Below are 13,168 nucleotides of genomic sequence, written 5' to 3'. Positions count from 1 at the left end.
CCCACTTGGAATTTGCCAAAAGGCACCTAAAGGACTCTCAGACCATGAGAAACAAGATTCCCTGGTCTGATGAAACCAAGATTGAACTCTTTGGCCTGAATGCCAAGTGTCACGTCTGGAGGAAACGTGGCACCATCGGAATGGTAAAGCATGTGGCAGCATCATGCTGTGGGGATGTTTTTCAGCAGCAGGGACTGGGAGACTAGTCAGCATCGAGGGAAAGATGAACGGAGCAAAGTACAGAGAGATCCAACAGGATGGGCTTCGGGACAAGTCTCTGAATGTCCTTGAGTGGCCCAGCCAGAGCCCGGACTTGAACCCGATCAAATGTCTCTGGAGAGATCTGAAAATAGCTGTGAAGTGACGCTCCCTATCCAACCTGACAGAGCTTGAGAGGATCTGCAGAGAAGAATGGGAGAAACTCCCCAAATACAGGTGTGCCAAGCTTGTAGCGTCATACCCAAGAGGACTCGAGGCTGTAATCACTGCCAAAGGTGCTTCAACAAAGTACTGAGTAAAGGGTCTGAATGCTTATGTAAATGTGATATTTCAGAAAAAAATGTATATGTACATTTACAAAAAATCTAAAATCCTGTTTTTGCTTTGTCATTATGGGGTATTGTGTGTAGATTGATGAGAAAAAACAAATGTTAATCAATTTTAGAATGAGGCTGTAACATAACAAAATGAGGTAAAAGTCAAGGGGTCTGCATACTTTCCAAATGCACTGTACATATTCCTTTTGTTGTGCAAAGGTATATGGTGGATATTGTGTGAAACTCAGTGAATTATTTGCTGTAGTCATTCTGCTAGTGCTGCTGCAATTGTTCTAAAGATGTCTTTACCTGCTGGTGCTCAAACAGGAAAAGGTAATTCTCAGAACTGCTCTGGAAAGGAACCATTTCAGGAACCCTAATACACTTCTGCATGGAATAACACACTGTAGGAATCAACCCATGTCCAGCCCTGACACCAAAGCAAACAGAGAGGGAAAGCCCTGTCATCTAAGTTTTTTAAACTACTGAGTGGCTGTGGGACCAGATTCTTTGGACGCCTCCTTCCAACAGCGAAACAACCGTACCTTCTGCCCATGTGATAGTTAGGCTGCTCTGCAGCCTTGGCCTATAAACTATTTACTTCCTCCTCTGTGACACCAGTGGAAACTACAGTTGGGAAGTAAATTATGCTTAGAGCATGGGGCTGGAGTGAAAGGGGTATTTATTGGATGATGGTTGAGATCAGTATTTGTATTTTTGTATTTATTAGGGATCCCCATTGGCTGCTGCCGAGGCAGCAGCTACTCTTCATGGGGTCCAAACACATTAAGGCACTTACATTACATATAAAACAAAGATAAAACAGTTAATCATACAACATTATTAAAGTATCAAATGTGTAATACCACCATACAACAATATTACAGTCATTTCAGTCGCTGTATTAGCTGAAGTGTATAGTGTTGAGTCATCTGCATACATAGACACACTGGCTTTATTCAGTGGCATGTCGTTAGTAAAGATTGAAAAAAGTAAGGGGTCTAAACAGCTGCCCTGGGAATTACTGATTCTACCTGGATTATGTTGGAGAGGCTTCCATTAATGAACACCCTCTTTTCTGTTAGACAGGTAACTCTTTACCCACAATATAGAAGAGGCTGTAAAGCCATAACACATCCATTTTTCCAGCAGCAGACTATGATCGATGACGCTGGGCCAATTGTGCGCCGCCCTATGGGATTCCCAATCACGGCCAGTTGTGATAAAACCTGGAATCAAACCAGGGTCTGTAGTGACGCCTCTTGCACTGAGATGCAGTGCCTTAGACCGCTGCGCCACTCACGAGCCCCAAAGTGCTGTGCTTGTTGAATGTCCTTCGCTATAAGCGTGCTGAAAGTCTGTTGTCAATTTGTTTTATGTAAAATAGCATTGTATCTGGTCAAACACAATTTTCAGAAGTTTACTAAAGGGTTGGCAACAGACTGATTGGTCGGCTATTTGAGCCAGTAAAGTGGCCTTTACTATTCTTGGGTAGAGGAATGACTTTAGCTTCCCTCCAGGCCTGAGGGCACACTTTCTAGTAGGCTTAAATTGAAGATATGGCAAATAGGAGTGGCAATGTTGTCCGCTATTATCCTCAGTAATTTTCCATTCAGGTTGTCAGACCCCGTTGGCTTGTCATTGTTGACAGACAACACTAATTTGTTCACCTCTTCCACACTCACTTTACAGAATTCAAAAGTACAATGGTTGTCTTTCAGAATTTGGTCAGATATATTTGGATGTGTAGTGTCAGTGTTTGTTGCTGGCATGTCATGCCTAAATTTGCTAATCTTGCCGATGAAAAAAATCATTAAAGTAGTATAAGTGGATTTTGTGATGATTGAGCCATCTGATTCAATGAATGATGGAGCCTGGATTGTCTTTTTTCCCAAAATATAATTTAAGGTGCTCCAAAGCTTTTTACTATCATTCTTTATATCTTTTTTGTTTTTATCTTTTTGTCACATGATTTCTCAATGTGCAGTACGTTTGCCAATCAGTTGGGCTGCCAGACTTATTTGCCATACCTTTTGCCTCATCCCTCTCAACCATAACATTTTTAAATTCCTCATCAATCCAAGGGGATTTAACAGTTTTTACAGTCATTTTCTTAATGGGTGCATGTATAAGACCCAGATGCAGACAGTTCGAAATAACAAATGTTTATTTTTGGATCAGGGGGCAGGCTTACGACAGGTCAAGGTCAGTAATCCAGGGCAGAGTTCATAAGGTACAGAACGGCAGGCAGGCTCGGGGTCAGGGCAGACAGAATGGTCAAAAACCGGGAGAACTAGAAAACAGGAACTAACAAGAACCGGGGGTTCGGGAAAAACAGCTGGTAGGCTTGACGAGACAAGACGAACTGACAACAGACAAACAGAGAATACAGGTATAAATGCACCAGGGATAATGTGGAAGATGGGCAACACCTGGAGGGTGGTGGAGACCAGCACAAACAGATCAGGGTGTGACAGCATGCTTATTAGTAACTGGAATAAGCAATTACATAAATGTGTCAAGTGCAGCATCTGGTTGCTCCTCATTACACACCACAGACCAACAAATATTCTTTACATAATCAACATAAGAATCACTACAAAACGTATTGTATGACCTCTTATATACACTATATTATGCCCAGCCTTTAGAACTTTGGTTTTCTGAGATGCGGCTACTATTTTGTGATCACTACCTCCTATGGATTTGGATACTGCTTTCAAGCACATTTCTGCAGCATTACTAAAGATGCGATCAATACATGTTGATGATTTAATGATTGGGCTGTTTGTAACTTCCCTGGTAGGTTGACCGACAACCTGAACCAGGTTGCAGGCACTGGTTACAGTTTGAAGTTTTGTTGAGTGGGCAGCTTGATGAAATTCAGTGAATATTTAAATCACCCAGAAAGTATACTTCTCTGTTGATATCACATACATTATCAAGCATTACACACATTTTATCCAGATACTGACGGTTAGTACTTGGTGGTCTATAGCAGCTTCCCACCAGAATGGTCTTTAGGTGAGGCAGATTAACCTGTAGCCATATTACTTCAAAAGTATTTAAGATTTACAGGAATGTGATTCTGAATATAGACCGCAACATCATTGGCATTTCTGTCTTTTCGGTAGATGTTATTACCCTGTATTGCTACCATTGTATCATCAAAGGTATTGTCTAAGTGAGTTTCAGAGATAGTCAGAATATGAATGTCATCTGTTACAAGCAAGTTATTGACTTCATGAACCTTGTTTCTTAGGCTACATATGTTAATATGGGCTATTTTTGGCACTTTTCAGGGTTGCTTGATTGTTTTCAATGCTTTACTGGGATGCTTCAGTAGATCACTTCTACACATCTCTAGCAAGCAGCAACTGTCCCCTGCCCATCCTGAGACAGAAGAGATGAGAACACACTCAATAACTCAAACTTCATCTTAGCTTCTCTTTAGATGTTTGTGCTGGGGTACACTACACACAGAGGATAGAAATCAGTTCCCTGTGCCTTGCTCTCTTCATGGATTGCACAACCAATCACTTTCAGTGAGTTGGTTTAGGACAGCGAATGGGTGGCAAGGCTTGTAAACCCCAGTGTCATATCCAAAATCACTGCAATAAAACACAGAGGTTAATTTTCCACCTCCAGTGCTCATGAAGTGCAGTGGCTCATCCCGAGCTCAATCACAGCGTTAACACGTCACAAACCAATGAGAATTTAGAAACTCTATCACAAGCGGCCTACTCCTTTCACCAGGGGAAAGGAAATAATACTACGATCTTGCCATGTATTGTCCACACATTGCTGCTCTCTAAGCTCCTAACCACACCACACCATGTCCATTGATACCATTGATATGTTAGCTGATGCTGAAGTGTGTGAGCCCTTACCTGCGCGGAGCACAGTGCGGTGGCTCGGCTGTGGTTGACGTCCATCTCCATCAGCAGGGAAATGGAGGAGAGGTTGCAGGGGAGAGCGGACATCTTCTTGGTCACCTGCATGTTGTTCATGGTCAGATAACAATTCCATAGTGTCTGCAGCTGGCCCCGAAACAGCTCCCTGAGAGAGACAGAGCGCTGAGTTGCTGTATCTGTACCAACTAGGAAGAGAACGGAGAGCTGAGGCTGAACATTGCAGCATGGTTACATGCAGCATGGTTACATGCAGCATGGTTACATGAATGCAGCAACGTGAAGGCTATTTATTGAGTTCACAGTACTAGGGGTTTTACAGTGGGTTTCCCTGTACCTGACTCCACTCAGGGGTCTGGTCTCTGAAGCGGGCATCACCAGGTGGGTGGCCTCGGCTGGAGGGGGCAGGCGGCGGCGCTGGCGGACAGGGTTTAGCGACCACATCAGCTTGTGCGGCTCGATGGTCCGGAAGTGAAGGGAGTCGCTGGAGCAAGGGAACGAGTTTAGCAGGTGCACGTTACAGCCTTATCTTATCTGAGGAAATTTGGGGAATTTGGTTGATTTCTTTATTTTAAAGGTGCTGGATGGTAAGCATTTCGTGGCATTGTTTACTAATCTAACCATCTTAATGTCAAAGTATAGCATAAAGTATGGTTGTACAATACAAACAATACACTGTGAAGCCTGCCGAGCCAACCGAGGCAAGGAACCCTCTCGAGACAGCTAAGGCGTGGAAGCCCGGCGAGCCACCTGAGGCACCCCTGGTTCCATCAGCAGCTCACCCGGACCCGACGTCACCAACAAAAACAAAAAACAAAAACTCCCTGATGCTTCAAATTGTGGTGTCAGCATTCTGTAAGGACAGATGCTTGGAGACGAGAAGCAAGTACAGGGAGTGAACATTTAATTAATAAACAGACATGAAACAGGACTTACAGCTGACACGGGGATGAAACAGAGTAACAGAAAGACACAGGGAAAGCAATCAAAACGTGATGGAGTACAGGTGAGTCCAATGACTCACTGATGCGTGTAACGATGGGCAGCCTGGCACCCTCGAGCGCCAGGGAGGGGGAGCGGGAGAAGGCGTGACATGATGAAAATAGAGTTGATCTCTTTTAGCATGTCCCCTGGTGACTTGGTGGTGTTATCCCAGAACCCTGCCCTGTCCAGTTTGTCCTCCTCAAGCAGCATGCACAGTATGTTGGAGATTGGAGGTTATCTTGTTGAAGGAGTCTCTGATGGTTTTCAGAAGGACGATGTAGAGTTTGATGGCGTCGTTGGCCTTGTCTGCCTGTAGGTCCATCCTGTGGAGCTGGCCAGCCATCTCTAACCCCACTTGCCCCAGGTTTAACACTGAGGGACATTTCAATGATGTTGAACACAGATAACTGGAAGCCATCCAGGAGGTTGGTGCTCTTCTTCTCCATGGCCTCAAAGATGTCCAATTCATCAGGTGAGGGTTCAGGCTTGATCTCTTCTTCAAACATAGGGAAAGGTGTGTGAGGTATCTCCTCTTCGTATGTCTCTTTTTCAACATACACCTCCTCATTGGGCTTATGCTCTGGCATTGGCTCTGACCGTGGCTCTGGCTCTGGCTCGGCCACAGCCTTGGGTGGGCTCTTGGGTTGATCTGGTTCCACCACTGGTGGGGCTATCTTTGGCTTCTGCTCCTTCTTAGGCGGAGTGGGCCGTCTGGAATACTTAGGCTTGGATGGGGCTGGGCTGCTTTCTGGCTGGGGTTGGCTCTGAGGCATGGGGACTTCCATCACCTGCTCAATCACCTCAATTACAGGACCCTGTTGACCTGACCTGACCATCTTTTGCAGCTTGTGGATCTGGAACATGTGTGCTGCGATCTCATCCTGAAGGTATAGTTCTCTCTCTCCTGCTTGGTGATCCTCCTCTTGCCCCCTTCCAGTTCTGCTTTGGCATGGGCCAGGTTGGCACAGTAGTTGTCAGCCTTCATCTCATCCAGCTGGGCCTGGGATTTGTGGGTCTCGCGTGTGCGCTCCTGCAGAGCCTCGTTCAGGTTGTGGAGCCCCGTCTGAAGGAATTTAAAGGCCATGCTCATGGCCTTGTTGCAGGACAGGGACCTGGCGATGTCGCCCAGCATGAAGGAAAGGCCAGTGGAAGACTTGGTGGCCAGGTTAGGGCCCACCAGCATGCCGTCCACTGTGGGTGGCTGAAGCTCCTGGATCTTCAGTATGCTCCTGGCGTCGACTTTTGTCTCGCGCTACCAGGACCACACACCTCCCTTGTTGAGTGCTGCTTCTGTTTTGGTGGTTTTCTTTGTGTCGAGTTCAAAGAGAAATCCACAACGCTCTTGAAGATGTATAATGCAACCTTGGATGTCCAACATGGACCTCTGGAACTTGTCTTGCATCTTCTCAACTCACTCCTCAGTGATGTCATCCACCTCCCGGATGTCCTCATCCTCCTCCATCTCCACCTCCCCACCAGCTCCTGTTCTACAGCAATCAACCAATGAATCACGTTTTATTAATAAAGCCCTTTAAAAAACAATTGTCACAAAGTGTTTTACAGTATCTAGGCCTAGACTCCCAAAGAGCAAGCAGCAGAGAGAACAGCATCTGGTGACTTTGATTATAAAAATACATTGTATAGAACAGATTTCACCACTATGGTATCAGCATTAATTTCCGAAGCGCTTTGGTGCAATTATAAAGTACTTTGAAGAGCCTTTTGCATTGTGTTACTCACTCATGTTTCTGAGCCACTGGAGTACGGCACTGAGGTTGTTCTCCTTGTCCAGGTTGGACAGTAGGAATGCTTCAATAGCGATGAGCAGCTGGCCACGCTTCTGCTTCTCCTCCGGATGCTGTGATTGTGTTAGCAGGTCATCAGCCTCCTCCTCTACCAGTGGAGGCCAACCGCATGCGGTACAGTGCCAAGTTAACAGTGTTCAGGATCACGTGCAGTCTCTCTGCCATGTCCTGTAGGCAGAGGGGAGATACTTGATAGGCCTATATGGAATACTACTACAAAGACTACAGAATGGACTATTGTGTACCAATTGAAGGGGGGAACAGCAGTAGAGGGACTTGAAATTGACTCTGAGGTTTCAGTGAGGCAAGCACACTACTACCTGTGCCATAAAAGCCTGGGCCATGTGGCAGAGGCAGTAGTACAGTACTCACATACAGGGATTCCACACTACTATGAAGTGATTAGATGAAGAAGTATAACACAGTAGGAAAAGTGCTTCTCTGCCATATGACCTACAGGAAGTGAGGGGATATTGGCAACTATCTCATATGCTCTTGTTAGAGACATATTTCTATGTCAATTCTTCAAAGCAATAATTGCAAATGGTGTGAGTTTCAAGAAGAACCCTTTCTGGAATGTGACTCACTCGTTTAGCCCGACCCATTTCAGCAATCTCCACTTTCCTCAGTACCACCTCAACGGAATATGGTACTTCTTGAGGTGTAGAAAGGATCTTGTCCAAATTGATATCAGTCATAGTTGGTTTCTCCTCCATTTTCCCCTATGATATATAACTCTTTCTCAGAACATTTTGTAAAAATAATAAACATTTTGAAAGAAAATAGAGGTTATATAATTGACTAACTATCTCATGGGCTCTTTAAATAAATAAAAATGAAGTACCAAAACATTTACATTTTTGAGGACGCCAAGGTGACCTCTCATTCTTCCAAAGCTGAGAACCAAAAACACACCAATAAAATTAAAATAAATTACATAATTTACTTTGTTACATCATAGACTCCCTTCAGTTCTGGAGAACGAAATTCGATTTTACAAGGGAAGCCGGTAACACTTTACAATAAGGTTCCATTTGTAAAGTGTTTATAAAGGGTTTATAATTACGTTGTTAACTGTTATTTAATCATTTGTAAATGCATTATAAACCATTAATAAATGGGTTATAACAAATTGGTCAAACTAGTGCGACAGCCAGTCAGTGCTTGCCAAATAGTGAGCCACTATTCACCTCCAGCTATTAATAATTTATAAATGCACTTACAAATGCATATAACATTGAACCCTTATGTAGCATCATGCAACCTTATTTTCAATGGTTGCACAGTTAAACTATAGTTATTTTCTTACTTTTTGTTGTGATGCATTGTTGCTCTGTCCCCAGAATAGAAATGGTTGGTTTTTAGACCATTGGTCAACTCCCATGATGTGTCTTACCCCACATGTGAAACCCTCCCGATGCATTGGTACACATCTTTACTCCAGGAATGAAGGCTTCATCTTATGGAGGACCAAACCTGCCATAATTAGAAATAAATAAATGCACACATAAATAGATAAATAAATTAATGAGTAAATCCACACATAATTAAATACATGAGCAAGGAAATACAAAAATACTGACTAAAATGAATTAATTTTCTCTACATATCTTTATGTATTTATTTATTTATCTATATATTATCTAATTATTCAAACTTCAAATCAAAGTTTATTTGTCACGTGCGCCGAATACAACAGGTGAAATGCTTACTTACAGGCTCTAACCAATAGTGCAAAAAAGGTGTTAGGTGAACAATAGGTAAGTAAAGAAATAAAACAACAGTGAAAAGACAGGCTATATACAGTAGTGAGACTAGAAAAGTAGCGAGGCTACAAACAGACACTGGTTAGTCAGGCTGATTGAGGTAGTATGTACATGTAGGTATGGTTAAAGTGACTATGCATATATGATGAACAGAGAGTAGCAGTAGCGTAAAAGAGGGGTTGGCAGGTGGTGGGTGGGACACAATGCAGATAGCCCGGTTAGCCAATGTGCGGGAGCACTGGTTGGTCGGTCCAATTGAGGTAGTATGTACATGAATGTATAGTTAAAGTGACTATGCATATATGATAAACAGAGAGTAGCAGCAGCGTAAAAAGAGGGTTTGGGGGGGTTGGGGGGAGGCACACAATGCAAATACTCCGGGTAGCCATTTGATTACCTGTTCAGGAGTCTTATGGCTTGGGGGTAAAAACTGTTGAGAAGCCTTTTTGTCCTAGACTTGGCACTCTAGTACCGCTTGCCATTCGGTAGTAGAGAGAACAAACAGTCTATGACTGGGGTGGCTGGGGTCTTTGACAATTTTTAGGGCCTTCCTGTGACACCGCCTGGTGTAGAGGTCCTGGATGGCAGGCGTGCTATATATACGATACCCATAATACATATATATATATATATATACATATATACACATATATATATATATATATATATATATATATATATATATATATACATATACACACACACACACACACACACACACACACACATATATATATATATATATATATATATATATATATATATATATATATATATGTATGTATGTATGTATGTATGTATTATGGGTATCGTCCCGTGTCGTTCAACAAGGTTTACCCTCACTCTTTTGTTTGAGTACAGCCCAGTATTTTTGTATACGTGTTTGTTTTGGGTGTATTAAAAACCCCTATTGTGTATTCCTGCACCGGTCTCCAAATCCTTTATAACAGCGTGACACTTAGGGCAAAAACCAATAAGTACACCCCTTGGGGTCCCGAGGACCGAGTTTGGGAAACATATTAGTCAATGCTTATGAACTGAATATTGTATGTACATTTCCATATATCAATGACACTAACAAAAGGTTTGAATTGTTGTGCAGTAAATGCTAACATGACTGGTGAGGTACATAATGCATGTCATATCCTCATTAGGTCACTGCGTGCTGTGACATGGGCCTGGATAGTGACATCTTCAAGCTGCCTGACTGTGGCCTTCGGTGGTACCAGAAGCAAGGGCAACACTCTTTCTGTCTCAGCCGTTCTGTCAACATATATTGTTAACCACTCAAATTCATACAAACTGCTACGGATGCAATCACTATGTCTACTTGTCCCAATCTTCAATCTTGTTTGGGATATATATTTTAGTTGACACATCTGTGTGATGTCTGATTTACATGAACAAAAATGTATTCGCCTGGACATGAGACTTCAATTTACTTTAGACCTTTTGAATCATAAGCTCTAAGTGTCATCTTTAAGTTACCACAGAAGGTTGTCCGAAGACCACCTTGACATTAAAAAGTTCTTGTTCTGTAATCTAACAAAAACATGAAAGAGTTTTATACAAAACTTTATTGCAATTGGTCATCCCCAGAATGTGGCCTTTGAAAGCCTAAATAGTTGCAGGGAACTGTCTGCAGATAGCTGACAACACAGTGGCAGGATTTTTGATGTGCTGCTCTAGAGTTCCATGGCCCAGCAGACTCACATGAGGATAAGAGGATGGACACATCCGTTTTGATAAAAGTCTAGTATACTTTTACAGAGAGGAGAGAGCATGAGTTTGAGTGTGTGAGTAAATCCAATCCAACCTGTGGCCCTGGATAATATGCTATGTCATACAGGCAGACTGCATAGGCTAAAAAAAAATATATTAAACACTACACGTAAAGTGTTGGTCCCATGTTTCATGAGCTGAGAAAGATCCCAGAAATGTTCCATGCCCGCAAAAAGCTTATTTCTCTAAAATGTTGTGCACAAATGTGTTTACATCCCTGTTAGTGAGCATTTCACCTTTGCCAAGATAATCCATCCACCTGAAAGGTATGGCATATCAAGAAGCTGATTAAATAGCATGATCATTACACAGGTGCTGGGGACAATAAAAGGCCACTCTAAAATGTGCAGTTTTGTCACACAACACAATGCCACAGATGTCTTAAGTTTTGAGGGTGTGTGCAATTGGCATGCTGACTGCAGGAATGTCCAACAGAGCTGTTGCCAGAGAATTGAATGTTAATACATCTTCCATAAGCTGGCTCCAACGTCGTTTTAGAGAGTTTGGCAGTACATCCAACCGGCCTCACAACTGCAGACCATGTGTATGGCGTTGTGGGGGCGAGCGGTTTGCTGATGTCAACGTTGTGAACAGAGTGCCCCATGGTGGCGATGAGGTTATGGTATGGGACAACGAACACAATTGCATTTTATCGATGGCAATTTGAATGCACAAACATACAGTGAAGAGATCCCGAGGACCATTTTTTAAAGGTATTGGTGGCCAACAGATTCATATCTGTATTCCCAGTCATGTGAAATCCATAGATTAGGGCCTATTGAATTTATTTAAATTGACTGATTTCCTCATATGAACCTTAACTCAGTAAACTCTTTGAAATTGTTGCATGTTGCGTTTATATTTTTGTTCAGTATACATTTAAATACCATAACAGACTTGACTGTAGTAAGGTTAAAATAGACTGGGTTTTGGTCCATCTGCACGTCTAAAATCCTACTATGTGGATGGGACATTTTTGCTGTATTTGGGTATGAGAGATTTAACGTCAGAAGAGTTACAGGGTGTGTTGAGTGGTGGTGTCCCATCCTTGACGACGTAAAACAAGTGAACCGTTTTGGAACACTGAGCCATTGACTGCACCAGGTGGCTGTGTTACCAGTGGGTTGCTTTTGACAATCAAATCAAATCAAATCAAATCAAATCAAACCTTATTTGTCACATGCGCCGAATACAACAGGTGTAGACCTTACCGTGAAATGCTTCCTTACAAGACCTTAACCAAAAGTACAGTTCAAGAAGTGTTAAGAAAATATTTACCAAATAAACTAAAGTAAAATAAAAAATAAAAAAGTAAGACAATAACATAACAATAGCAAGGCTATATACAGGGGGTACTGGTACCGAGTTAGTGTGCAGGGGTACGGGTTAGTTGAGGTAATTTGTACATGTAGGTAGATAATAAACAGCAAGTAGCTGGGGGGGGGGGGGGGGGGGGGGGGGTCAATGTATTAGTCTGGTGGACATTTGATTAATTGTTCAGCAGTCTTGTGGCTTGGGGGTAGAAGCTGTTAAGAAGCCTTTTGGTCCTAGACTTGGAGCTCCGGTAATGCTTGCCGTGCGGTAGCAGAGAAAACAGTATGACTTGGGTGACTGGAGTCTCTGACGATTTTATGGGCTTTCCTCTGACACCGCCTAGTATATAGGTTGTGGATGGCTGGAAGCTTGGCCCCAGTGATGTACTGGTCCGTACGCACTACCCTTTGTAACGCCTTACGGTCATATACCAAGCCGTTACCATACCAGGTGGTGATGCAACCAGTCGATGCTCTTGATGGTGCAGACAATAAAAGGCCACTCTAAAATGTTCAGTTTTGTCATACAACACAATGCCACAGATGTCTCAAGTTTTAAGAGGGTGTGCAATTGGCATGCAGACTGCAGGAAAAACTCATTCTGATTAGCTGGACCTGGCTCCCCGGTGGGTGAAGCACTCCTGCCCAGTCATGTGAAATCTAAAGATTAGGGCCTAATGAATTTGTTTAAATTGACTGATTTCCTTATATGAACTGTAACTCAGTAAAATCTTTGAAATTGTAGCATGTTGCGTTTATATTTTCGTTCAGTATAATTTGAGTGTCCCGGATTTACATTTACTATGTTACGTCTAGTCTATGAAACCAGGCTGGGTAATCTGGTAAGGGGTAATGATGATTGAAACATTTTCTGGATGTAAATTTTGCCAGGGCATAAGGGTTTCAAACCAACCTCTTCTGTTCCTCGGACAACAACAATGCACCACACCCAAAAGTGAGAAAATAACTATTGTTCAACTGTGCAGCAATTGAAAATAAGGTTGCATGATGATACATAAGGGTTGATTTTATAAGCATTTGTAAGTGCATTTATAAATGGTTAATAACTGG

Source organism: Salmo trutta, chromosome 28 (genome assembly GCF_901001165.1).
Source record: "Salmo trutta chromosome 28, fSalTru1.1, whole genome shotgun sequence".
Classification (NCBI taxonomy): Eukaryota; Metazoa; Chordata; class Actinopteri; order Salmoniformes; family Salmonidae; genus Salmo; species Salmo trutta.
Note: the sequence above shows the minus strand (reverse complement) of the source record.